Source organism: Pongo pygmaeus, chromosome 8, assembly GCF_028885625.2.
Source record: "Pongo pygmaeus isolate AG05252 chromosome 8, NHGRI_mPonPyg2-v2.0_pri, whole genome shotgun sequence".
In the NCBI taxonomy this organism is placed as follows: domain Eukaryota; kingdom Metazoa; phylum Chordata; class Mammalia; order Primates; family Hominidae; genus Pongo; species Pongo pygmaeus.
The window spans coordinates 39,561,439-39,587,374 of NC_072381.2; positions in this window are offsets into that span (position 1 = coordinate 39,561,439).

Here is a 25,936-nt window from a genome sequence, read left to right on the forward strand (position 1 = left end):
AGATGAAAACTAGACAGAAGCATTCTGAGAAACTGGTTTGTTATGTGTGCTTTCATCTCACCGAGGTAAAGATTTATTTTGGTGGAGCAATTTGGAAACACTGCTTTTGTAGAATATCTGAAGGGATATTGGGAGCACATTGAGGCCTATCCTGGAAAAGGAATTATCTTCAGAGAAAACTAGAAAGACTCATTCTGAGAAAGAGCTTTGTAATGTGTGCTTTCATCTCACAGAGTTAAAATTTATTTTGGTGGAGCAGTTTGGAAACACTTTTTCTGTAGAAAATGTGAAGGGATATTTGGGTGTGCATTGAGACCTACTGTGAAAAAGGAAATATCTTCCAAGAACATCTAGAAAGAAGCTTTGTGAGAAACTGCCTTGTGATGTGTCCATTCATCTCACAAAGATTAACCTGTCTTTTGATGTAGCAGTTTGTTAACCCTGTTTTGGTGTAAATTTTGAAGGAATATTTCAGAGTGCATTGAGGCATATGGTGACAATGGAAATATCTTTAGAGAAAAACTAGAAGTAAGCTTTCTGAGAAACTTCACCATGATGTGCACATTCATCTCACCAGGTTAAACCTTTCTTTCAATTGAGCAGTTTGGAATAACTTTTTGTAGAATCTGTGAAGGGATATTTGTGAGCACATTGAGTCTTGTGGTGAAAAGAGAATTACATTCAGAGAAAAACTAGAAATAAGCTTTCTGAGAAACTGATATGGGATAAGTCCATTCGTCTCACAAAGTTAAACCTTTCTTTTGAGGAAGCAGTTTAGAAAAACTGTATTTGCAGAATCTACAATGGCATATTTGGGAGCACTTTGAGGCCTATGGTGAAAAGGGAAATATCTTCAGATAAAAACTAGAAAGAATTTCTCTTAGAATCTGCTTTGTGATGTGTGCTTTCATCTCAAAAAGTTAAACATTTATTTTGGTGGAGCAGTTTGGAAACACTGTTTTTGTAGAATATGGCAAGGGATATTTGGGAGTGCATTGAGGACAATTGTGTAAAAGGAAATATCTGCATAGAAAAACTAGAAAGAGGCTATCTGAAAAGCTGCTTTGTGATGTGTGCATTCATCTCACAGAATGAAACCTTTCTTTGTTGGAGCAGTTTGTTAACACTGTTTTTGTATAACCTGTGAAGGGATAATTCGGAGCTCATTGTGGCCTATGGTGAAAATGGAAATATCTTTAGATAAAAACTAGAAAGAAGCTTTCTGAGAAATTGTTTTGTGATGTGTGCATTCATCTAACAGAGTTAAACCTTTCTTTTAATGGGACAGTTTGGAAACCCTGTTTTTGTAGAATGTGCAATAGGATATTTTGGACTGCTTTGAGGCCTGTGGTTTCAAGAGAAATATCTTCAGAGATAAAGTAGAAAGAAGCTTTTTAGAAACTGCTTTGTGATCTATGCATTCATCTCACAGAGTTACACCATTAAGTTGAAGGATCAGTTTGTAAACACTGTATTTGTAGAATCTGCGGAGGCATATTCTGTAGCACTTTGAGGCCTATGGTAAAAAGGTAAATAGCTTCAGATAAAAACTAGACAGAAGCTTTCTGAGAAACTAGTTTGTTATGTGTGCTTTCATCTCACAGAAGTAAAGATTTCTTTTTGTGGAGCAGTTTGGAAACATTGTTTTTGTACAATATGTGAAGGGATACTGGGAGCTCATTGAGGCCTATTGTAAAAAAGGAAATATCTTCAGAGAAAAACTAGAAAGAAGCTTTCTGAGAAACAGCTTTGTGACGTGTGTTTTCATCTCTCAGAGTTAAACATTTAATTTGGTGGAGCAGTTTGGAAACACTGTTTTTGTAGAATATGCAATGGGATATCTTGGTCTGCATTGAGGTGTATTGTGAAAAAGGAAGTATCTTCCAAGAAAAACTAGAAAGAAGCTTTTTGAGAAACTGCTTTCTGATGTGTCCATTCATCTCACATAGTTAAACCTTTCTTTTGATGGATCAGTTTGTTAACCCTGCTTTTGTATAAACTGCAAAGGGATATTTCAGAGCCTATGGAGGGCTGTGGTGAAAATGGAAATACCTTCAGAGAAAAACTAGAAAGAAGCTTTCTGAGAAACTACTTTGTGATGTGTGCATACATCTCACAGAGTTAAACCTTTCTTTTGATTGAGCAGTTTGGGAACACTGTTTTTTTAGAATCTGTGGAGGCATATTTGGGAGTGCTTTGGGGCCTGTGGTGAAAAGAGAAATGTCTTCAAAGAAAAACTAGAAAGAAGCTTTCTGAGAAACTACTTTGTTATGAATACATTCATCTCACAGGATTAAACAGTTCTTTGGAAGGAGCAGTTTGGAAACACTGTATTGGTAGAATCTGCAAACGCATATTTGGGAGGGCTTTGAGGCCTATGGTGAAAAGGGAAATATATTCAGATAAAAACTGGACAGAAACCTCCTGAGAAACTATTTTGTGATGTATGCATTCATCTCAGAGAGTTGACATTTTGTTTTGATGGACAGTTTGTTAACCCTGTTTTTTATAAACTGTGAAGGGATACTTTGGAGCTCATTGAACCCTGCAGTGAAAAGAGAAATAACTTCAAAAAAACTAGAAATAATCTTTGAGAGAAAAAGCTTGATGATGTGTGCATTCGTCTGCAGAGTTAAACCTTTCTTTTGAAGGAGCAGTTTGGAAACTCTGTATTTGTAGAATCTGTGAAAGGATGTTTGGGAGCACATTGACGTCTTATGTTGAAAAGGGAAATATCTTCAGATAAAAACTAGAAAGAAGCTTTCTGAGAGTCTCTGTGACATGTGCTTTCATCTCACAGAGTTAAACATTTCTTTTGGTTTAGCAGTTTGGAGACACTCTTTTTGTAGTATATGCGAAGGGATATTTTGGAGCGCATTGAGCCCTACTGTGAAAAAGGAAATATCTTCAGATAAATACTACAAAGAAGCTTTCTGAGAAGCTGTTTTGTGATGTGTGCATTCATCTCTCAGAATTAAAACTTTCTTTTGATGGAGCAGTTTGTTAACACTCCTTTTTTTTATAAACTGTGAACAGATATTTCAGAACGCTTTGAGGCCTATGGTGAAAATGGAAATATCTTTAGACAGAAAATAGAAAGAAGCTTTCAGAGAGGTTGCTTTGTGATGTGTGCATTCATCTCACAGAATTAACCTTTCTTTAAAAGGGGCAGTTTGGAATCACTGTTTTTGTAGAATCTGTGAAGGGATATTTTGTATTGCTTTGAGGACTGTAGTGAAAAGGGAAATATCTTCAGATAAAAACTAGACAGAAGCTTTCTCAGAAACTGCTTTATGACATGTGCTTTTATCTCTCAGAGTTAAACCTTTCTTTTGGTGGAGCACTTTGGAAACATTTTGTAGACTATGAAAAGGGATATTTGGGAATGCATTGAGGCCTATGGTGAAAAAGGAAATATCTTCAGAGAGAAACTACAGTGAAGCTTCCTGAGAAACTGCTTTGTGATATGTGCATTCATCTCACAGAATTTAACATTTCTTTTTAAAGAGCAGTTTGGAAACTGTATTTTTAGAATCTGTGAAGGCATATTTTGGAGCACTTTGAGTCCTATGGTGAAAACGGAAATATCTTCAGATAAAAACTAGAGAGAGGTTTCTGAGAAACTGGTTTTTAATATGTGCTTTCATCTCACAGAGTTAAACATTTCATTTGGTGGGGCAATTTGGAAGGACTATTTTTGCAGAAAGTGTGAAAGGATATTTGGTAGCACAATGAGGCCTATTGTGAAAAAGGAAATATCTTCAGAGCAAAACTAGAAAGAAGTTTTCTGAGAAACTGCTTTGCAATGTGTGCTTTCATTTCACAGAGTTAAACATTTCTTTTGATGGAGCAGTTTGTTAACCCTGTTTTTGCATAAACTGTGAAGGGATATTTCGGAGCACATTGAGGCCTATTGTGAAAAAGGAAATACCTTCAGAGAAAGACAAGAAAGAAATTTTCTGAGAAACTGCTTTGTGATGTGTGCATTCGTTTCAGAGTTAAACCTTTCTTTTGATGGAGAAGTTTGGAAATCCTGTTTTTTTACAATCTGCAAAGAGATATTTGGGAATGCATTGAGGTCTATTATGAAAAAGGAAATATCTTAAGGAAAAAACTGGAATGAAGCTTTCTGAGAAACTGTTTTGTGATGTCTGCATTCATCTCACAGAGTTAATTGTTTCTTTTAATGGGGAAGCTTAGAATCACTGTTTTTGTAGAATCTGTGAAGGGATATTTGGGAGCACATTGAGGTCTGTGGTGAAAAGACAAATAACTTCAGAGACAAACTAGAAAGAAACTTTCTGAGAAACTGCTTTGTGATGTGTGCACTCATCTCACAGAATAAAACTTTTCTTTTGAAGGAGAACTTCGGAAACAATGTATTTGTATAATATGCGAAGGCATATTTGGGAGAAATTTGAGGCCTATGTTGAAATGGGAAGTATCTTCATATAAAAAATAGAATCTTTCTGAGCGAGTGCTTTGTTATGTGTACTTTCATCTCACAGAGTTAAACATTGCTTTTGGTGGAGCAGTTTGGATACCTGTTTTTGTAGCCTATGAGAATGGATACGTTGGAGTGCATTCAGGCTTACTGTGAAAAGGAAATATCTTCAGAGAAAAACAAGAAAGAATCTTTCTGAGAAACTGCTTTGTGATACATGCATTCATCTCACAGAATTTAACCTTTCTTCTGATTGAGCAATTTGGAATCACTGTTTTGTATAATCTGTGAAGGTATATTTGGGAGCACATTGAGGACTGTGGTGAAAAGAGAAATATCTTCAGAGAAAAACTAGAAAGAAGCTTTCTGAGAAACTTTTTAGTGATGTGTGCTTTCATCTCACCGAGTTAAACCATTCTTTTGATGGAGCAGTTTGGAAACACTGTATTTGTAGAATCTGTGAAGGCATAATTGGGAGCTCTTTGAAGTCTATGGTGAAAAGGGAGATACCTTCAGATAAAAACTAGACAGAAGCTTTCTGAGAAAGTGGTTTGTAATGTGTGCTTTCATCTCACAGAGTTAAACATTTCTTTTTGTGGAGCAGTTTGGAAACACTGTTTATGTAGAATCTGTTAAGGGATATTTGGGAGTGCATTTTGGCCTATCGTGAAAATGGAAACAACTTCAGATAAAAACAAGAAAGAAGCTTTCTTAGAAAATGCTTTGAGATGTGTGCATTCATCTCCCAGAATTAAACTTTTCTTTTAATTCAACAGTTTGGAATCACTCTTTTTTTCCATTCTGAGAATGGACATTTGGGAGCTCATTGTGTCCAATGGTGAAAATTGAATATCCCAGGATAAGCACAAGAAAAAAGTTATCTGAGAAATGGCTTTGTGATGTGTGCATTCAACTCCCACATTTCATCCTTTCTTTCCATTCAGCAGTTTGGTAACACTGTTTTTGGAGAATTTGTGCAGGATATTTGGGAGCACATTGATGCCTATGGTGAAAAAGGAAATATCTTAAGATAAAAACAAAAAAGAAGATTTGTGACAAACAGCTTTGTGATGTGTGCATTCATCTCACATAGCTAAACTTTTCTTTGGATTCAAAAGTTTGGAAACACTGTTTTTGTCCATTCTGCAAATGGACATTTGGGAGCTCATTGAGGTTAATGCTGAAAAAGCAAATATCCTAGGATAAAAACTAGAAGGAAGCTGTCTGAAAAACCGCTTTGGGATGTATGTATTCACCTGTGAGAGTTAAACCTTCCTCTTCATTCAGCAGTTTGGAAACACTGTTTTTGTAGTATCTGTGAAGGGATATTTGGGAGAGTATTGAGGCCTATGGTAAAAAAGGAAACTTTTTCAGATGAAAACTAAAAAGGAGCTTTCTGAGCAACTGCTTTGCTATGTGTGCATTCATATCACATAGTTAAACCTTCTTTTTGTATTCAGCAGTATGGATAAACTTTTTTTGTCCATTCTGCGAGTGGACATTTGGGAGATCATTGAGGCCAATGGCTAAAAAGCGAATGTTCCATGATAAAACCTAGAAGGAAGTTATCTGAGAAACTACTTTGTGATATGTGCAGTCATCTCACTGAGATAAATATTCCTTATCCTTCAGCAGTCTTGAAGCACAATTTTTGTAGAATCAGTGAAGAGATATTTGAGAGCTAATTGAGGCCTAATGTGAAAAAGAAAACAGCTTCACATAAAAACTAAAAAGAAGCTCTGTGAGAAACTGCTTTGTTATTTTTGCACTATTCTCACAGAGTTCAAACTTTCTTTTGACTCTGCAATTTCAAAACACTGTTTTTGTCCATTCTACAAATGGACATTTGGAGCTCATTGAGGCAAATTGTGAAGAAGCGAATATCTCAGTATAAAAAGTAGAAAGAAGGTATCTGAGAAACTGCTTTGTGATGTGTTCATTCATCTCACAGAGTTGAAACTTTCCTTTCATTCAGCAGATTTGAAACACTGTTTCTGTAGAACCTGTGGAGGGATGTTTCAAAGCCCTTTGAAGCTTATGGTGAAAAAGAAAACATCTTCAGATAAATCTAGGAAAAAGCTTTCTGAGAAACTGCTTGGTGATGCATGCATTCATCTCACAGAGTTGAACATTTCTTTGGATTCAGCAGTTTGAAACTCTCTTTGTGTGCATTCAGTGAATGGACATTCAGGAGCTCATTGAGGCCAATTGGGAAAAAGTGAATATCCCCGGAAAAAAACTAGAAGGCTGCTAATGGAGACACTGCTTTGTGATGTGTGCATTCATCTCGGGGAGTGGAACATTTCCTTATGTTCAGCAGTTTGGAAACACCTTTTTTGAAGAGTCTGCAAAGGGACATTTGGGAGTACATTTAAATCTCTTGTGAAAAAGGACACAACTTCAGATAAAAATGATTAAGAAGCTTTCTGAAGAACTACTTTGTGATGTGTGCATTCAACTCATAGTTAAACCTTCCTTTGGATTCATCAGTATGGAAACAGTACTTTTCTCCATTCTGCTAGTGGACATTTGGGAGCTCATTGAGGCCAATTGCGAAAACATATATCCCAGGGTAAAAACTAGAGGAAGCTATCTGAGAAACTGCTTTGTCATGTTTGCATTCATCTCACAAAGTTAAAACTTTCCTTTCATTCAATAGTTTGGAAACACTATTTTGGTAGAACATGCGAAGGGATGTTTCAAAGCACATTGAGGCCCATGGTGAAAAAGAAAATATCTTCAGATAAAAACTATGAAAAAGATTTCTGAGAAACTGCACGGTGATGTGTGAATTCGTGTCACATCATTAAACCTTTCTTTGGATTCAGCAGTTTGGAAACATTCTTTTTGTACATTGTATAAATGGACATTTGGAAGCTCATTGTGGCCAACAGCAAAAAATTGTATAGGATAAAAACTAGAAGGAAGCCATCTGATAAACCTCTTTGTGATGTTTGCATTCATCTCACAGAGTTAAAATTTCCTTTCATTCTGCAGTTTGGTAACACTGTTTTTGTAGAATCTGTGAAGGGATAACTGGGGGTGCATTGAGGCATAGGGTGAAAAGGAAAACTTCTTCAGATAAAAACTAAGAAGCTTTCTGAGAAGCTGCTTTGTGATGTGTTCATTCATCTCACAGTGTTAAACATTTCTTTGGAATCAGCTATTTGAAACACACTTTTTATCCATTCAGTGAATGGACATTTGGGAGCTCTTTGAGGAAAATGGTGAAAAAGCAAATATCTGAGGATAAAAACTAGAGGACAGCTTTCCGAGAAACTGCTTTATGATGTGTGCATTCATCTTGGAGAGTGGAACATTTCTTTTCATTCAGCAGTTTGGAAACACCATTTTTCTAGAATCTGCAAAGGGACATTTGGGAGCACATTGAAGTCTATTGTGAAAAAGGACACATCTTCAGAGAAAAACGACAAAGAAGTTTTCTGAAGAACTGCTTTGTGATGTGTGCATTCATCTCACAGTTAATCTTTCCTTTGGATCCAGCAGTTTGGAAACACTGTCTTTGTCCATTCTCTGAATGCACATTTGGGAGCTCATTGAGACAAATGGCGAAAAGTCATATATCCCAGGGTAAAAACTGGAAGGAATCTATCTGAGAAACCAATTTTTGATGTTTGCATTTATCTCACAGAGTTAAAACTTTCTTTTCATTCAAGAGTTTGGAAACAGTTTTTGTAGAATCTGTGAAAGGATATTTCGAGTGCATGCAGGCCTATGGTTAAAAAGGAAACAACTTCAGATAAAAAGTAGAAAGAAGCTTTCTGAGAAACTGCTTTGTGATGTGTGCATTCATCTCAAAGAGTTAAACCTTTCTTTGAATTCAGCAGTTTGAAAACACTCTTTTTGTCCACTCTGTGAATGGACATTTTGGCATTCATTGAGGCCAAAGGTGAAAAAGTGATTATCCCAGGAAAAATACTAGAAAGAATCTCTCTGAGAAACCACTTTGCAATGTGGACATTATCTCACAGAGATAAACCATTCTTTTCTCTCAGCAGTCTGGCAACTCTGTTTTTGTAATACCTGTGAATGGATATTTGAGAGTGTATTGAGGCCTATGGTGAAAAAGAAAACATCTTCAGATAAAATTGGAAAGAATCTTTCTGAGAAACTGCTTTGTGATGTTTGCATTCATGTCACAAAGTTAACACTTTCTGTGGATTCACCATTTGGAAACACTGTTTTTGTCCATTCTGCAAACGGACATTTTATGCTCATTGTGGCAAATGGTGAAAAAGTGAATATCCCAGTATAAAAACTAGAAGGAAGTTACATGAGAAACAGCTTTGTGATGTGTGCATTCACCTCACAGACCTAAACCTTCCTTTTCATTCAGTAATTTGGAAACACTGTTCTTGAAGAATCTGCAAACTGATATTTTGGAACACGTTGAGGCCTGTGGTGAAAAAGGAAACATATTCAGATAAAAACAAGAAAGAGTATTTCCCAGTAACTGCTTTGGGATGTGTGCATTCATCTCACAGAGTTCATTGGATTCAGCTGTTTGGAAATACTCTTTTTGTCCATTGTACGAATGGACATTTGGAAGCTCATTGACAACTAGGGCAACAAAGCATATAACCAAGGATAAAAAAGTAGAATTAAGCTATCTGAGAAACCGCTTTGTTCTGTTTACATTCATCTCACAGAGTTAAAATTTTCTTTTAATTCAGGAGATTGGAAATACCATTGTTGTAGAATCTGTGAAGGGTTATTTTGAGTGCAGGGAGGCCTATTGTGAAAAAGGAAACAACTTCAGATAAAAACTTGAAAGAAGCTTTCTGAGAAACTGCTTTGTGATGTGTGAATTCATCTCACAGAGTTAAACATTTCTTTGGATTCTGCATTTTGGAAACATTCCTTTTGTCCACTCTGCGAATTGATATTTGGGAGCTCATTGACACCAAAGGTGAAAATGCAAATATCCCAGGAGAAATACAAGATGGAAGCTCTCTGAGAAACCACTTTTTAATGAGGATATTTATCTTGCAGAGTTAAATTTTTCTTTTCTATCAGCCGTTTGGAAACTGTTTTTGTAGAATCTGCAAATGGATATTTGGGAGTGTATTGAGGCCTATGGTGAAAAAGAAAAAACATTTGCAAACAAAAACTAGAAAGCTGCTTTCTGAGAAACTGCTTCAGGATGTGTGCATTCATTTCACAAACTTAAATCTTTCTTTGGATTCAGCCTTTTGGAAGCACTGTTTTTGTCCATTCTGCAAATGGACATTTGGAGCTCCTTGGGGCAAATGGCAAAAAAGCAAATATCCCAGTATGAAAACAGAAGGAAATTATCTGAGAAACTGCTTTGTGATGTGTGCTTTCATCTCACAGAGTTAAACCATCCTTTTCATTCAGGACTTTGGAAAAACAGTTTCGGTAGAATCCGCGAAGGGCTATTTGGGAGTACATTGAGGCCTAGGGTGAAAAAGAAAACATCTTCAGACAAAAAGTAGGAAGAAGCTTTCTGAGAAACTGCTTTGTGATGTGTGCTTTCATCTCACAGAGTTAAACATTTCTTTCAATTCAGCAGTTTGAAACATTCTTTTTGTCCTTTCAGCGAATGGACATTTGGGAGCTCATTGAGGCCCACGGCAAAAAAGCAAACATCCCAGGATAAAAACTAGAAGGCAGCTATCTAAGAAACGGCTTTTTGACATGTGCATCCATCTTGGAGAGTGAAATATTTCTTTTCATTCAGCAATTTGGAAACACTCTTTTTGTTGTATCTCCGAAGGTATACTAGGAAGTGCTTTGAGGCCTATGTAAGAAAAGGAAACATCTTCAGATTAAAACTAGAAAAAAATCTTTCTGTGAAACTGATTTTTGATACCTGCATTCATCTCACAGAGTTTAACATTTCCTTGGGTTCAGCAGTTTGGAAACACTGTTTTTGTCCATTCTGTGAATGGACATTTGGGAGCTAATTGAGGCCAAAGGCAAAAAAGCAAATATCCCAGAAAGAAAACTAGAATGAAAGTCTCTGATGATAAACTGCTTTATGATGTGTGCATTCATCTCACAGGGTTAAACATTTCCTTTCATTCATTTCCTGGAGGCTTTGCTCGTTTCTTTTTATTCTTTTTTCTCTAAACTTCCCTTCTCGCTTCATTTCATTCATTTCATCTTCCAGGGCTGATACCCTTTCTTCCATTTGATCGCATCGGCTCCTGAGGCTTCTGCATTCTTCACGTAGTTCTCGAGCCTTGGTTTTCAGCTCCATCAGCTCCTTTAAGCACTTCTCTGTATTGGTTATTCTAGTTATACATTCTTCTAAATTTTTTTCAAAGTTTTCAACTTCTTTGCCTTTGGTTTGAATATCCTCCCGTAGCTCGGAGTAATTTGATCGTCTGAAGCCTTCTTCTCTCAGCTCGTCAAAGTCATTCTCCGTCCAGCTTTGTTCCGTTGCTGGTGAGGAACTGCGTTCCTTTGGAGGAGGAGAGGTACTCTGGTTTTTAGAGTTTCCAGTTTTTCTGCTCTGTTTTTTCCCCATCTTTGTGGTTTTATCTACTTTTGGTCTTTGATGATGGTGATGTACAGATGGGTTTTTGGTGTGGATGTCCTTTCTGTTAGTTTTCCTTCTAACAGACAGAACCCTCAGCTGCAGGTCTGTTGGAGTACCTGTCCGGCCGTGTGAGGTGTCAGTCTGCCCCTGCTCGGGGGTGCCTCCCAGTTAGGCTGCTCGGGGGTCAGGGGTCAGGGACCCACTTGAGGAGGCAGTCAGCCCATTCTCAGATCTCCAGCTGCGTGCTGGGAGAACCACTGCTCTCCTCAAAGCTGTCAGACAGGGACATTTAAGTCTGCAGAGGTTACTGCTGTCTTTTTGTTTGTCTGTGTCCTGCCCCCAGAGGTGGAGCCTACAGAGGCAGGCAGGCCTCCTTGAGCTGTGGTGGGCTCCACCCAGTTCAAGCTTCCAGGCTGCTTTGTTTACCTAAGCGAGCCTGGGCAATGGCTGGCGCCCCTCCCCCAGCCTCGCTGCCGACTTGCTGTTTGATCTCAGACTGCTGTGCTAGCAATCAGCGAGACTCCGTGGGCGTAGGACCCTCTGAGCCAGGTGCGGGCTATACTCTCCTGGGGCACCGTTTCCTAAGCCCGTCGGAAAAGCACAGTATTCGGGTGGGAGTGGCCCGATTTTCCAGGTGCCGTCTGTCACCCCTGGAAGGGGAACTCCCTGACCCCTTGCGCTTCCCGAGTGAGGCAATGCCTCACCCCTGCTTCGGCTGGCGCACGGTGCGCTCACCCACTGACCTGCGCCCACTGTCTGGCACTCCCTAGTGAGATGAACACGGTACCTCAGATGGAAATGCAGAAATCACCCGTCTTCTGCGTCGCTCGCGCTGGGAGCTGTAGACCGGAGCTGTTCCTATTCGGCCGTCTTGGCTCCTCCCTTGCAGTTTGGAAACATTGTTTTTCTAAAATGTGTGAAGGGATAATTGGGGAGTGTATTGAGACATTAGTTGAAAAAGGAAATATCTTCAGATAAAAACTAGAATGAAGATCTCTGAGAAATTGATTTGTCATGTGTGATTTCATCTTATAGAGTTAAACATTTCTTTGGATTCAGCAGTTTGGAACCACTGTTTTTGTCAATTCTGCTAATGGACATTTTGGACCTAATTAAGGTCAAAGGCGAAAAAGCAAATATGTCATGGTAAAACCCGGAAGGAAGCTATCTAAGGAACTCCATTGTGATGTGTGCATTCACCTTGCAGAATTAAATCTTTATTTTCATTCAGAAGTATGGAAACTGTTTTTGTAGTATCTGTGAAGGGATATTTGGTAGTGCATTGAGGCCTATTGAGGAAAAGGAAACATCTTCAGATAAAAACTAGAAAGAAGCTTTTCGAGAAACTGCTTTGTGATGGGTGCACTCATCTCTCAGAGGTAAACCTTTCTTTTGACTGAGAAGCTTGGAAACACTTTTTTTGCAAAATCTGTGAAGTGATATTAGGTAGAACAAAAAAACCTATGGAGAATAAGGAAATATCTTCAGGTAGAAACTGGAAAGAAGCATTATGAGAAATTGCTTTCTGATGTGTGCATTCATCTAACAGAGATAAGTCCTTCTTTTGATAGAACAGTTTGGAAAGACTGCTTTTTTAATATCTGTAGAGGGATATTTTGGAGTGCACTGGTGCCTATAGTGGAAATGGAAATATCCTTGGATTAAAAACTAGAAAGAATCTTTTGGAGTGTCTGTTTTGTGATGTATGCATTCACCTCACAGAGATAAACTTTTCTTTTGATTGAGGAGTTTGGAAAGACTATTTTTATACAATCTGTGAAGCAATATTAGGTGCTGCAAAAAGGCCTATGGTGAAAAAGGAAAAGCTTCAGATAATAACTGGAAAGAAGTCTTATGAGAAACTGGTTGGTGATGTGTGCATCCTTCTCACAGAGTTAAATCCTTCTTTTGAGGTGACAGTTTGGAAACACTGTTTCTAGAATCTGTGAAGGGGTATTTGGGAGTGCATTGAGACTTATGGTGGAAAAGGAAATATTTTCAGAGAAGAACTAGCCCAAGTCTACCTGAGAAACTGTTTTGTGATATGTGAATTCATCTCTCAGATTGACTTTTTTTTTGATTGAGCAGTTTAGAAACAGTTTTTTTGGTAGAATATGCAAAAGTAAATTGGGGAGCACACTGAGGCCTATGGTGAAAAATGAAATAACTTCGGATAAAAACTAGAAAGAACTTTTTTGAGAAACTGCTTTGTGATATGTGCATAAAAGTCAAAGAGTTAATCCTCTTTTTTGACTGACCAGTTTGGAAAAACAACTTTGCAGAATCTCCTAAGGGATGTTTGGGTTAACATTGAAGCCTCTGGTGATAAAGGTAATATCTTTGGATAAAAACTAGAAAGAAGCGTTTTAAGAAACTGGTTTGTGATATGTGTATTCATCTCATGGAGTTAAAGTTTTCTTTTCACTGAGCAGTTTGGAAACAATGTTTTTCTATAATATGTGAAGCGATGTTATGTAGCGCAGAAAGGCCTATGGTGAAAAAGTAAATACCTTCAGATAAAAACTGGAAAGAAGGATTATGAGAAACTGCTTCCTGATGTGTGTGTTCCTCTCACAGAGTTAAATCCTTCTTTTGATTGAACATTTTTGGAACACTGTTTTTGTATAAGGTACGAAGGGATATTTGGGAGTGCATTGAAGCATAGGGTGAAAAAGGAATTATATTCAGATAAAACTTAGAAAGAAGCTCTTTGAGAAACTGTTTTGTGAGGCATGCATTCATCTCACAGACTTAAACCTTTATTTTGTTTGAGCAGTTTGGAAACACAGTTTTTGCAGAATCTTCAAAGGGATATTTGGGAATGCACTGATGACTATAGTGAAAATGAAATATCTCCAGATAAAAAACTAGAAAGAAGCTTATTGAGAAACTGCTTTGTGATGTATGCATTCATCTCAAAGAGTTAAACTTCTCTTTCGACTGAGGTGTTTGGAAACACTCTTTTTGTATAATCTGTGAAGCAATGTTATGCAGCGTAAAAGCCCTATGGTAAACAGGGAAATGTCATCAGATAAAAACTGGAAAGAAGCGTTATGAGAAACTACTTTCTTGTGTGTGATCATCTTACAGAGTTAAATCCTTCTTTTGATAAAACAGCTTGAAAACACTGTTTTTTTAAGAATTTGCAAAGGTATATTTGGGAGCAATTTGAAGTCTATGGTGGATAAGGAAATCTTCAGAGAAGAACTAGACAGAAGCTTTCTGAGAAACTGCTTTGTGCTGTGTGCATTCATATCACAGAGTTAAACTTTCTTTTGAATGATCAGTTTGGAAACAAGTTTTTGTAGGTTCTGCAAAGGTATATTTGGGAGAGCATTCAGGACTATGGTGAAAAAGCAAATAACTTCGGATTAAAACTAGAAAGAAGCTTTTTGAGAAACTGCTTTGTGATGTGTGCATTCAACTCACAGATTTAAACCTGCTTGTTGATTGAGCAGTTTGGAAACACTGTTTTTGTAGAATCTGCAATGGGCTTTTGGGAGCACATTGATGCCTATGGTGATAAAGTAAACATCTTCAGAAAAAAACTAGAAAGATGTGTTTTGAGAAAGTACTTTGTGAAGTGTGCACTCATCACACAGAGCAGTTTTGAAATACTGCTTCTGCAAAATCTGCAAAGCGATAATAAATAGTGCAAAGAAGCCTATAGTGAAAAAGGAAATATCTTCAGATAAAAACGATAAAGAAGTACTATGAGAAACTGCTTTCTGATGTGTGCATTCATCTGACAGAGATAAGTCCTTCATTTGATGGAATAGTTTAGAAACACTGATTTTGTAGAATCTGTGAAGGGATATTTGAGAGCACTTTAAAGCCAATAGATAAAAAGGAAATATCTTCAAATAAAAACTAGAAAAAAGCTTTTTGAGAAACTGCTTTGCGATGTGTGTATTCATCTCACAGAGATAAATCTTTCTTGTCATTGATCAGCTTGGAAACACTTGTTTTGTTGAATCTGTGAAGGGATATTTGTGAGCACACGAGGCTTGAGGTGACAAATGGAATAAATTCAGATGAAAATTAGAAACAAATTTTTTGAGAAACCACTTTGTGATGTGTGCAATCTTCTCACAGAGTTAAACGTTTCTTTTTATTGAGCAGTTTGGAAACACTGTTTTTTTAGAGTCTGCAAGGGGATATTTGGGAGCACACTGATGCCTATGGTGATAAAGGAAATATCTTTAGATAATAAGTAGAAAAAAAGCTCTTTGAGAAACTACTTTGTGATGTATGTATGCATCTCACTGAGTAAAGCTTTTCGCTTGACTGAGCAGTTTGGAAACACTGTTTTAGTATAACCTGCAAAGCGATGTTATGTAGTGCAAAAAGGCCTATGGAGAACAACGAAATATCTTCAGATCAAAACTGGAAAGAAATGTTATGAGAAAGTGCTTTCAGATGTGTGCATTAATCTCAAAAAGTTAAACCCTTCTTTTGATGGAACACTTTGGAAGAAACTACAAATGGATATTTAGGAGCACATAGAGGCCTATGGTGGAAAAGGAAATATCTTCAAAAAAAAAAAAACAGACAGAAGATATCTGAGAAATTAATATGTGCTGTTTGCATTCATCTCACAGTGTTAACATTTTCTTTTGATTCAGTAGTTTGGAAACACTGTTCCTGTAGAATCTGCAAAGGTATATTTTCTTGAGCGCACAGAGCTATGGTAAAAAAAGGAAATATCTTCAGATAAAAATTGAAAGAATCTTTTTGAGGAACTGCTTTCTGATGTCTACATTCTACTCAGAGATCAACCTGTTTTTTGATTAAGCAGCTGGTGAGTGCATTGAAGCCTATAGTGATCAACAAAATATCTCCATATAAAAACTAGAAAGAAGCTTTTTGAGAAACTTCTTTGTGATTTGTGCATTCATCTCACTGTTAAACCTTTCTTTTGACTGAGAAGTTTGGAAACACAGTTTTTGCAAAATCTATGAAGTGATATTAGGAGCTCAAGGAAACCAATGTTCAAAAACAAATATCTTCAGATAAAAACTTGAAAGAAGCATTATGAGAAACTGTTTTCTCATGTGTGCGTTCATCTCACAGAGTTAAGTCCTTCCTTAATGGAACAGTTTGGAAACACCGTTTTTGTAGAATCTGCAAAGGATATTTTGGAGGACGTTCAGGCTTATGATGAAAAAGGAAATATCTTCAGAAAAACACTAGACAGACGTTACCTGAGAAAATGCTCTGTCATGTGTGCATTCATCTCACTGAGTTAAATCTTTGTTTTGATTGAAGTGTTTGGAAACACTGTTTTTGTAGAATCAATGAAGGGATATTTGGGAGCACATGAGGCCTATGGTAATAAAGGAAACAATTTCAGATAAAAACTAGAAAGAAGCAGAGGGTGGAGCCAAGATGGCTGAATAGGAACAGCTCCAGTCTAGAGCTCCCAGCGTGAGTGACACAGAAGATGGGTGATTTCTGCATTTCCAACTGAGGTACTCAGCTCATCTCATGGGGGAGTGTCAAAAAGTGGGTGCAGGAGAGTGGGTGCAGTTCACCCAGTGAGAGCAAAAGCAGGGTGAGGCAATGCCTCACCCAGGAAGTGCAAGGGGTCAAGCAATTCCCTTTCCTAGTCAAAGAAAGGGGAGACAGATGGCACCTGGAAAGTCGGGTTACTGCCTCCCTAATATTGTGCATTTCCAATGGTTTAGCAAATGGCACACCAGGAGATTATACCCCACTCCTGGCTCAAAGGGTCTTATGCACACAGATCATCGCTCATTGCTAGCACAGCAATCTGAGATCAAACTGTAAGGTGGCAGTGAGGCTGGGGGAGGGGCGCCTGCCATTGCTGAGGCTTGAGTAGGTAAACAAACTGGTCAGGAAGGTCAAACTGGGTGGAGCACACTGCAGGTCAAGGAGGCCTGCCTGCCTCAGTAGACTCCACCTCTAGGGGCAGGTAATAGCCAAAAAAAGGCAGCAGAATCCTCAGCAGATTTAAATGTTCCTGTCTGACAGCTTTGAAGAGAGTAGTAGTTCTCCCAGAATGCAGCTTGAGATCTGAGAATGGACAGACTGCCTCCGCAAGTGGGTCCCTGACCCCAAGTAGCTTAACTGGGAGACATCCCCCAGTAGTGGCAGAATGACACCTCACAAGGCCGGGTGCTCCCCTGAGATAAAACTTCCAGAGGAATGATCAGGCAGCAATATTTGCTGTTCACCAATATTTGCTGTTCTGCAGCCACTGCTGCAGATACCCAGGCAAACAGGGTCTGGAGTGGACCTCTGGCAAATTCCAACAGACCTGCAGCTCAGAGTCCTGATCGTTAGAAGGAAAACTAACAAACAGAAAGGACATCCACACCAAAGCCCCATTTGTACATCACCATCATCAAAGACAAAACATAGATAAAACCACAAAGATGGGAAAAAAACAGAGCAGAAAAACTGGAAACTCTAAAAATCAGAGCACATCTAATCCTCCAAAGGAATGCAGCTCCTCACCAGCAGTGGAAAAAAGCTGGAAGGAGAATGACTTTGATGAGTTGAGAGAAGAAGGCTTCAGATGAAAAAACTACTCTGAGCTAAAGGAGGAAGTTTGAACTCAAGGCAAAGAAGTTAAAAACCTTGAAAAAAATTAGATGAATGGCTAACTAGAATAACCAATGCAGAGAAGCCCTTAAAGGACCTGAGGGAGCTAAAAAAACAAGGCACGAGAACTACATGATGAATGCATAAGACTCAGTAGCCGATTCAATCAACTGGAAGAAAGGGTATCAGTGACGGAAGATGAAATGAATGAAATGAAGCGAGTAGAGAAGTTTAGAGAAGAAAGGAAAAAAAGAAATGAACAAAGTCTCCAAGAAATATGGGACTATGTAAAAAGACCAAATCTACGTCTGATTGGTGTACCTGACAGTGATGGGAAGAAAGGAAGCAAGTTGGAAAACACTCTGCAGGACATTATCCAGGAAAACTACCCCAATCTAGCAAGGCAGGCCAACATTCAAATTCAGGAAATATAGAAAATGCCACAAAGATACTCCTCGAGAACAGCAACTCCAAGACACATAATTGTCAGATTCACCAAAGTTGAAATGAAGGAAAAAATGTTAAGGGCAGCCAGAGAGAAAGGTCGGGTTACCCACAAAGGGAAGCCCAACAGACTAACAGCGGATCTCTTGACAGAAACTCTACATGACAGAAGAAAGTGGGAGCCAATATTCAACATTCTTAAAGAAAAGAATTTTCATCCCAGGATTTCATATCCAGCCAAACTAACATTCATAAATGAAGGAGAAATAAAATCCTTTACAAACAAGCAAATGCTGAGAGATTTTGTCACCACCAGGCCTGCCTTAAAGGAGCTCCTGAAGGAAACACTAAACGTGGAAAGGAACAATCAGTACCAACCACTACAAAAACATGCCAAATTGTGAAGGTCTTCAAGGCTAGGAAGAAACTGTAACAACTAACGAGCAAAATAACCAGCTAACATCATAATGATGGGATCAAATTCACACATAACAATATTAAAATTAAATCAAAAAGGGCTGCATTAAACGATTCAATTAAAAGACACAAACTGGTAAATTTGGTAAAGAGTAAAGACCCAAAAATGTGCTGTATTCAGGAAACCCATCTCACGTGCAGAGACACAAACAGGCTCAAAATAAAGGGATAGAGGAAGACCTACCAAACAAGTGGAAAACAAAAAAAAGCAGGGGTTGCAATCTTAGTCTCTGATAAAAGAGACTTTAAAACAACAAAGATCAAAAGAGACAAAGAAGGCCATTACATAATGATAAAGGGATTGATTCAACAAGAAGAGCTAACTATCCTAAATATATATGCACCCAATAAAGGAGCACGAAGATTCATAAAGTAAGTCCTTTGACACTTAGAAAGAGACTTAGACTCCCACAAAATATTAATGGGAGAATTTCACAACATACAGTCAACATTAGACAGATCAACAAGACAGAAAGTTAACAAGGGTATCCAGGAATTGAATTCAACTCTGCACCAAGAGAACCTAATAGACATCTACAGAACTCTCCACCCCAAATCAGCAGAATATATATTCTTCTCAGCAACACACCACACTTATTCAAAAATTAACCACACAGTTGGAAATAAAGCACTCCTCAGCAAATGTAAAAGAACAGAAATTATAACAAACTATCTCTCAGACCACAGTGCAATTAAACTAGAACTCAGGATTTAAAAACTCACTCAAAAACGCTCAATTACATGGAAACTAAACAACCTGCTCCTGAATGACTACTGGGTACATAACGAAATGAAGGCAGAAATAAAGATGTTCTTTGAAACCAACGAGAACTGAGACACAGCATACCAGAATTTCTGGGACACATTCCAAGCAGTGTGTAGAGGGAAATTTATGCAATAAATGCCCACAAGAGAAAGCAGGAAAGATCTAAAATTGACACCCCAACCACACAATCGAAAAAATAAAGAAGAAAGAGCAAACACATTCAAAAGCTAGCAGAAGGCAAGAAACAACTAAGATCAGAGCAGAACTGAAGGAAATAAAGACACAAAAAACCCTTCAAAAAATCAATGAATCCAGGAGATGGTTTTTTGAAAAGATCAACAAAATTGATAGACCGTTAGCAAGACTACTAAAGAAGAAAAGAGAGAAGAAACAACTAGATGCAATAAAAAAAAGATAAAGGGGATATCACCACTAATCCCACAGAAATACAAACTACCTTCAGAGAATACTATAAACACCTCTATGCAAATAAACGAGAAAATCTAGAAGAAATGGATAAATTCCTCAACACATACACCCTCCCAAGACTATACCAGGAAGAAGTTGAATCTCTGAATACACCAATAACAGGCTCTAAAATTGAGGCAATAATTAATAATTTACTAATAAAAAATAGTCCAGGACCAGATGGATTCACAGCCCAATTCCACCAGAGGTACAAGGAGGAGCCGGTACCATTCCTTCTGAAACTACTCCAATCGATAGGAAAAGATGGAATCCTCCCTCATTCAATTTATGAGGCCAGCATCATCGTGATAACAAAGCCTGGCAGAGAGACAACAAAGAAAGAGAATTTTAACCCAATATCCTTGATGAACATTGATGTGAAAATCCTCAATAAAATACTGGCAAACTACATATGGCTAGCCAGTTTTCCCAGCACCATTTATTAAATAGGGAATCCTTTCCCTATTGCTTGTTTTTCTCAGGTTTGTCAAAGATCAGATAGTTGTAGATATGTGGCATTATTTCTGAAGGCTCTGTTCTGTTCCATTGATCTATATATCTGTTTTGGTATCAGTACCATGCTGTTTTGGTTACTGTAGGCTTGTAGTATAGTTTGAAGTCAGGTAGTGTGATGCCTCCAGCTTTGTTCTTTTGGCTTAGGATTGACTTGGCGATGCGGGCTCTTTTTTGGTTCCCTACGAACTTTAAAGTAGTTTTTTCCAATTCTGTGAAGAAAGTCATTGGTAGCTTGATGGGGATGGCATTGAATCTGTAAATTACCTTGGGAAGGATGGCCATTTTCACGATATTGATTCTTCCTACACATGAGCATGAAATGTTCTTCCATTTGTTTGTATCCTCTTTTATTTCCTTGAGCAGTGGTTTGTAGTTCTCCTTGAAGAGGTCCTTCACATCCCTTGTAAGTTGGATTCCTAGATATTTTATTCTCTTTGAAGCAATTGTGAATGGGAGTTCACTCATGATTTGGCTCTCTGTTTGCCTGATGTTGATGTATAAGAATGCTTGTGATTTTTGCACATTGATTTTGTATCCTGAGACTTTGCTGAAGTTGCTTATCAGCTTAAGGAGATTTTGGGCTGAGACAATGGGGTTTTCTAGATATACAATCATGTCATCTGCAAACAGGGACAATTTGACTTCCTCTTTTCCTAATTGAATACCCTTGATTTCCTTCTCCTGCCTAATTGCCCTGGCCAGAACTTCCAGCAGTATGTTGAATAGAAGTGGTGACAGAGGGCATCCCTGTCTTGTGCCAGTTTTCAAAGGGAATGCTTCCAGTTTTTGCCCATTCAGTATGATATTGGCTGTGGGTTTGTCATAGATAGCTCTTATTATTTTGAGATACGTCCCATCAATACCTAATTTATTGAGAGTTTTTAGAATGAAGGGCTGTTGAATTTTGTCACAGGGCTTTTCTGCATCTATTGAAGTAATCATGTGGTTTTTGTCTTTGGTTCTGTTTATATGCTGGATATGAAGAAAGCTGAAACTGGATCCCTTCCTTACACCTTATACAAAAATCAATTCAAGATGGATTAAAGACTTAAATGTTAGACCCAAAACCATAAAAACCCTAGAAGAAAATCTAGGCATTACCATTCAGGACATAGGCATGGGCAAGGACTTCATGTCTAAAACACCAAAAGCAATGGCAACAAAAGCCAAAATTGACAAATGAGATCTAATTGAAATCAAGAGCTTCTGCACAGCAAAAGAAACTACCATCAAAGTGAACAGGCAACCTAAAAATGGGAGAAAATTTACGCAACCTACTCATCTGACAAAGGGCTAATATCCAGAATCTACAATGAACTCCAAAAAATTTACAAGAAAAAAACAAACAACTCCATCAAAACGTGGGCAAAGATATGAACAGACACTTCTCAATAGAAGACATTTATGCAGCCAAAAAACACATGAAAAAATGCTCACCATCACTGGCCATCATAGAAATGCAAATCAAAACCACAATGAGATGCCATCTCACACCAGTTAGAATGGCAATCATTAAAATGTCAGGAAACAACAGGTGCTGGAGAGGATGTGGAGAAATAGGAACACTTTTACACTGTTGGTGGGACTGTAAACTAGTTCAACCCTTGTGGAAGTCAGTGTGGCGATTCCTCAGGGATCTAGATCTAGAAATTCCGTTCGACTCAGCCATCCCATTACTGGGTATATACCCAAAGGACTATAAATCATGCTGCTATAAAGACACATGCACACGTATGTTTATTGTGGCATTATTCACAATAGCAAAGACTTGGAACCAACCCAAATGTCCAACAATGAAAGACTGGATTAAGAAAATGTGGCACATATACACCATGGAATACTATGCAGCCATAAAAAATGATGAGTTCATGTCCTTTGTAGGGACATGGATGAAATTGGAAATCATCATTCTCAGTAAACTATCGCAAGAACAAAAAACCAAACACTGCATATTCTCACTCATAAGTGGGAATTGAACAATGAGAACACATGGACACAGGAAGGGGAACATTACACTTCGGGGACTGTTCTGGGGTGGGGGGAGTGGGGAGGGATAGAATTGGGAGATATACCTAATGCTAGATGACGAGTTAGTGGGTGCAGCGCACCAGCATGGCACATGTATACATATGTAACTTACCTGCACATTGCACACATGTACCATAAAACCTAAAGTATAATAATAATAATAACAATAGTAAAGAACTATAGAAGCTTAATATTTACTCATTCTACATTGTTAAGGGTGGAAATAATTAAGAACAGATTATCAAAAAAGTCAGATTCTATTGTTATATTCCTTTAAAATGTGTACATGAATAGAATCCATCTGAAAAGATAGGTTCAAAATATTAGTAATATATATTTCTGGAATGGAAAAAAAAATATTGGCAAACTGAATCCAGCAGCACATCAAAAAGCTTATCCACTATGATCAAGTGGGCTTCATCCCTGAGATGCAAGGAAGGTTCAACAGATGCAATCGGTAAACGTAATCCAGCATATAAAGAGAACCAACCACAAAATCCATATGATTATTTCAATAGATGCAGAAAAGGCCTTTGACTATATTCAACAACGCTTCATGCTAAAACTATCAATAAATTAGGTATTGATGGGACGTATCTCAAAATAATAAGAGCTATGTATGAAAAACCGACAGCCAATATCATACTGAATGGGCAAAAACTGGAAGCATTCCCTTGGAAAACTGGCACAAGACAGGGATGCCCCCTCCCACCACTTCTATTCAACATAGTGTTGGAAGTTCTGGCCAGGGCAATCAGATAGGAGAGGGAAATAAAGGGCATTCAATTAGGAAAAGGGGAAGTCAAATACTCCCTGTTTGCAGATGACATGATTGTATATCTAGAAAACCCCATCATCTCAGCCCAAAATCTCCTTAAGCTGACAGGCAACTTCGGCAAAGTCTCAGAATACAAAATCATTGTTCAAAAATCACTAGCATTCTTATACACCAATAACAGACAGAGAACCAAATCATGAGTGAACTCCCATTCACAATTGCTTCAAAGAGAGTAAAATACCCAGGAATGTAACTTACAAGGAATGTGAATGACCTCTTCAAGGAGAACTGCAAACCACTGCTCAAGGAAATAAAAGAGGATACAAACAAAAGGAAGAGTATTCCATGCTCATGGGTAGGAATAATCAATATCGTGAAAATGGCCATACTGCCCAAGGTAATGTATAGAGTCAATGCCATCCCCATCAAGCTACCAATGACTTTCTTCACAGAATTGGAAAAAACCACTTTAAAGTTCATATGGAACCAAAAAAGAGCCCACATTGCCAAGTCAATCCTAAGCCAAAATAACAAAGCTGGGAGCATCACGCTACCTGACTTCAAAATACACTACAAGGCTACAGTGACAAAAACAGCATGGTACTGGTACCAAAACAGAGATATAGATCAATGGAACAGAACAGAGCCTTCAGAAATAATGCCACATATCTACAACCATCTGATCTTTGAGAAACCTGAGAAAAACAAGCAATGGGGAAAGGATTTCCTATTTAATAAATTGTGTTGGGAAAACTGGCTAATCACATGTAGAAAGCTGAAACTGGATCCCTTCCTTACACCTTATACAAAAATTAATTCTAGATTTATTAAGGACTGAAATGTTAGAGCTGAACCGATAAAATCCCTAGAATAAAGCCTAGGCAATCCATTCAGGACATAGGCATTGGCAAGGATTTCATGTCTAGAACACTAAAAGCAATGGCAAGAAAAGCCAAAATTGACAAATGAGATCTAATTAAATGAAAGAGCTTCTGAACAGCAAAAGGAACTACCATCAGAGTGAACAGACCACCTACAAAATGGGAGAAAATTTTTTGCAATCTACTCATCTGACAAAGGGCTAATACCCAGAATCTACAATGAACTCAAACAAATTTACAAGAAAAAAACCATCAATCCCATTTAAAAGTGGGTGAAGGATATGAACAGACACTTCTCAAAAGAAGATATTTATGTAGCCAACAAACACATGAAAAAATGCTCATCATCACTGGCCATCAGAGAAATGCAAATCAAATCCACAATGAGATAGCATCTTACACCAGTTAGAATGGCGGTCATTAAAAGTCAGGAAACAACAGTTGCTGCAGAGGATGTGGAGAATTACGAACACTTTTACACTGTTGGTGGGACGGTAATCTAGTTCAAACATTGTGGAAGTAAGTTTGGTGATTCCTCAGATATCTAAAACAAGAAATACCATTTGATCCAATAATCCCATTACTGGATATATACCCAAAGGATTAGAAATCATGCTGCTATAAAGACACATGTGCATGTATGTTTACTGCGGTACTATTCACAATAGCAAAGACTTGGAACCAAGCCAAATGTCCAACAATGATAGACTGGATTAAGAAAATGTGACATAAATACACCATGGAATACTATGCAGCCATAAAAAATGATGAGTTCATGGCCTTTGTAGGGACATGGATGAAGCTTGAAACCATCATTCTCAGCAAGCTATCACAAGGCCAAAAAACCAAACACCGCATATTCTCACTTATAGGTGGGAATTGAACAATGAGAACACATGGACACAGGAAGGGTAACATCACACGCTGGGGCCTGTTGTGGGGTGATGGTGTGGGGAGGGATAGCATTTGGAGATATATCTTATGTTAATTGACGAGTTAATGAGTGCAGCACACCAATATGGCACATGAATACATATGTAATTAACCTGCACATTGTGCACATGTGCCCTAAAACTTAAAGTCCATTAATAATAAAAAGAAAACAAGAAAGAAGATTTTGAGAGACTGCTTTGTGATGTTTGCATTTATCACAAAGATTTAAACCTTTTTTGTGATTGAGCAGTTTGGAAACACTGTTTTTGTAGTATCTGCAAAGGGATATTAGGGAGTGCATTGAAACCTATGGTAAAAAAGGAAATATCTTTGGATAAAAACTAGAAAGAGCCTTTTGAGAAAATGCTTTGTGAGGTGTGCATTCATCTCACAGTTTTAAACTTTTCTTTTGATTAATCAGTTTGGAAACACTGTTTTTTTAGTGTCTGCAAAGGGATAATTGCGAGTGCAGTAGGCCTGTGGTGAAAAATGAAATAACTATGGATAAAAACTAGAAAGAAGCTTTCTGAGGAACTGCTTTGTGACATGTGCATTCTTCTCACAGAGTTAAACTTTCTTTTGATTGAGCAGTTTCAAAACACTGCTTTTGTAGAATCTGCAAAGGGATATTTGGGAGCACACTGATGCCTATTTTGTAAAAGGAGCTATCTTTGGATAAAAACTAGAAAGAAGCTTTTGGAGAAATGGCTTTGTGACGTTTGCATTCATCTCACAACATTAAACATTTCTTTTCACTGAGTATATTGGAAACACTGTTTTTGTATAATCTGTGAAAAGATGTTGGATAGCGAAAAGGCCAGTGTTGGACAAGGAAATATCTTCACATAATAAATGGAAAGAAGCATTACAAGAAACTGCTTTCTGATATGTGCATTCATCTCAAAGAGGTCAATCCTTCTTTTGATGAAACAGTTGGAAACACTGTTTTTGTAGAATCTGCAAAGGGATATTTGGGATCACATTGAGGCCTATGGTGGAAAAGGAAATAAATTCAGAGAAGAACTAGACAGAAGTTTTCTTACAAGTGTTTTGTGATGTGTGAATTATGTCACAGAGTGAAACTTGTCTTTTGATTGAGCAGTTTGGA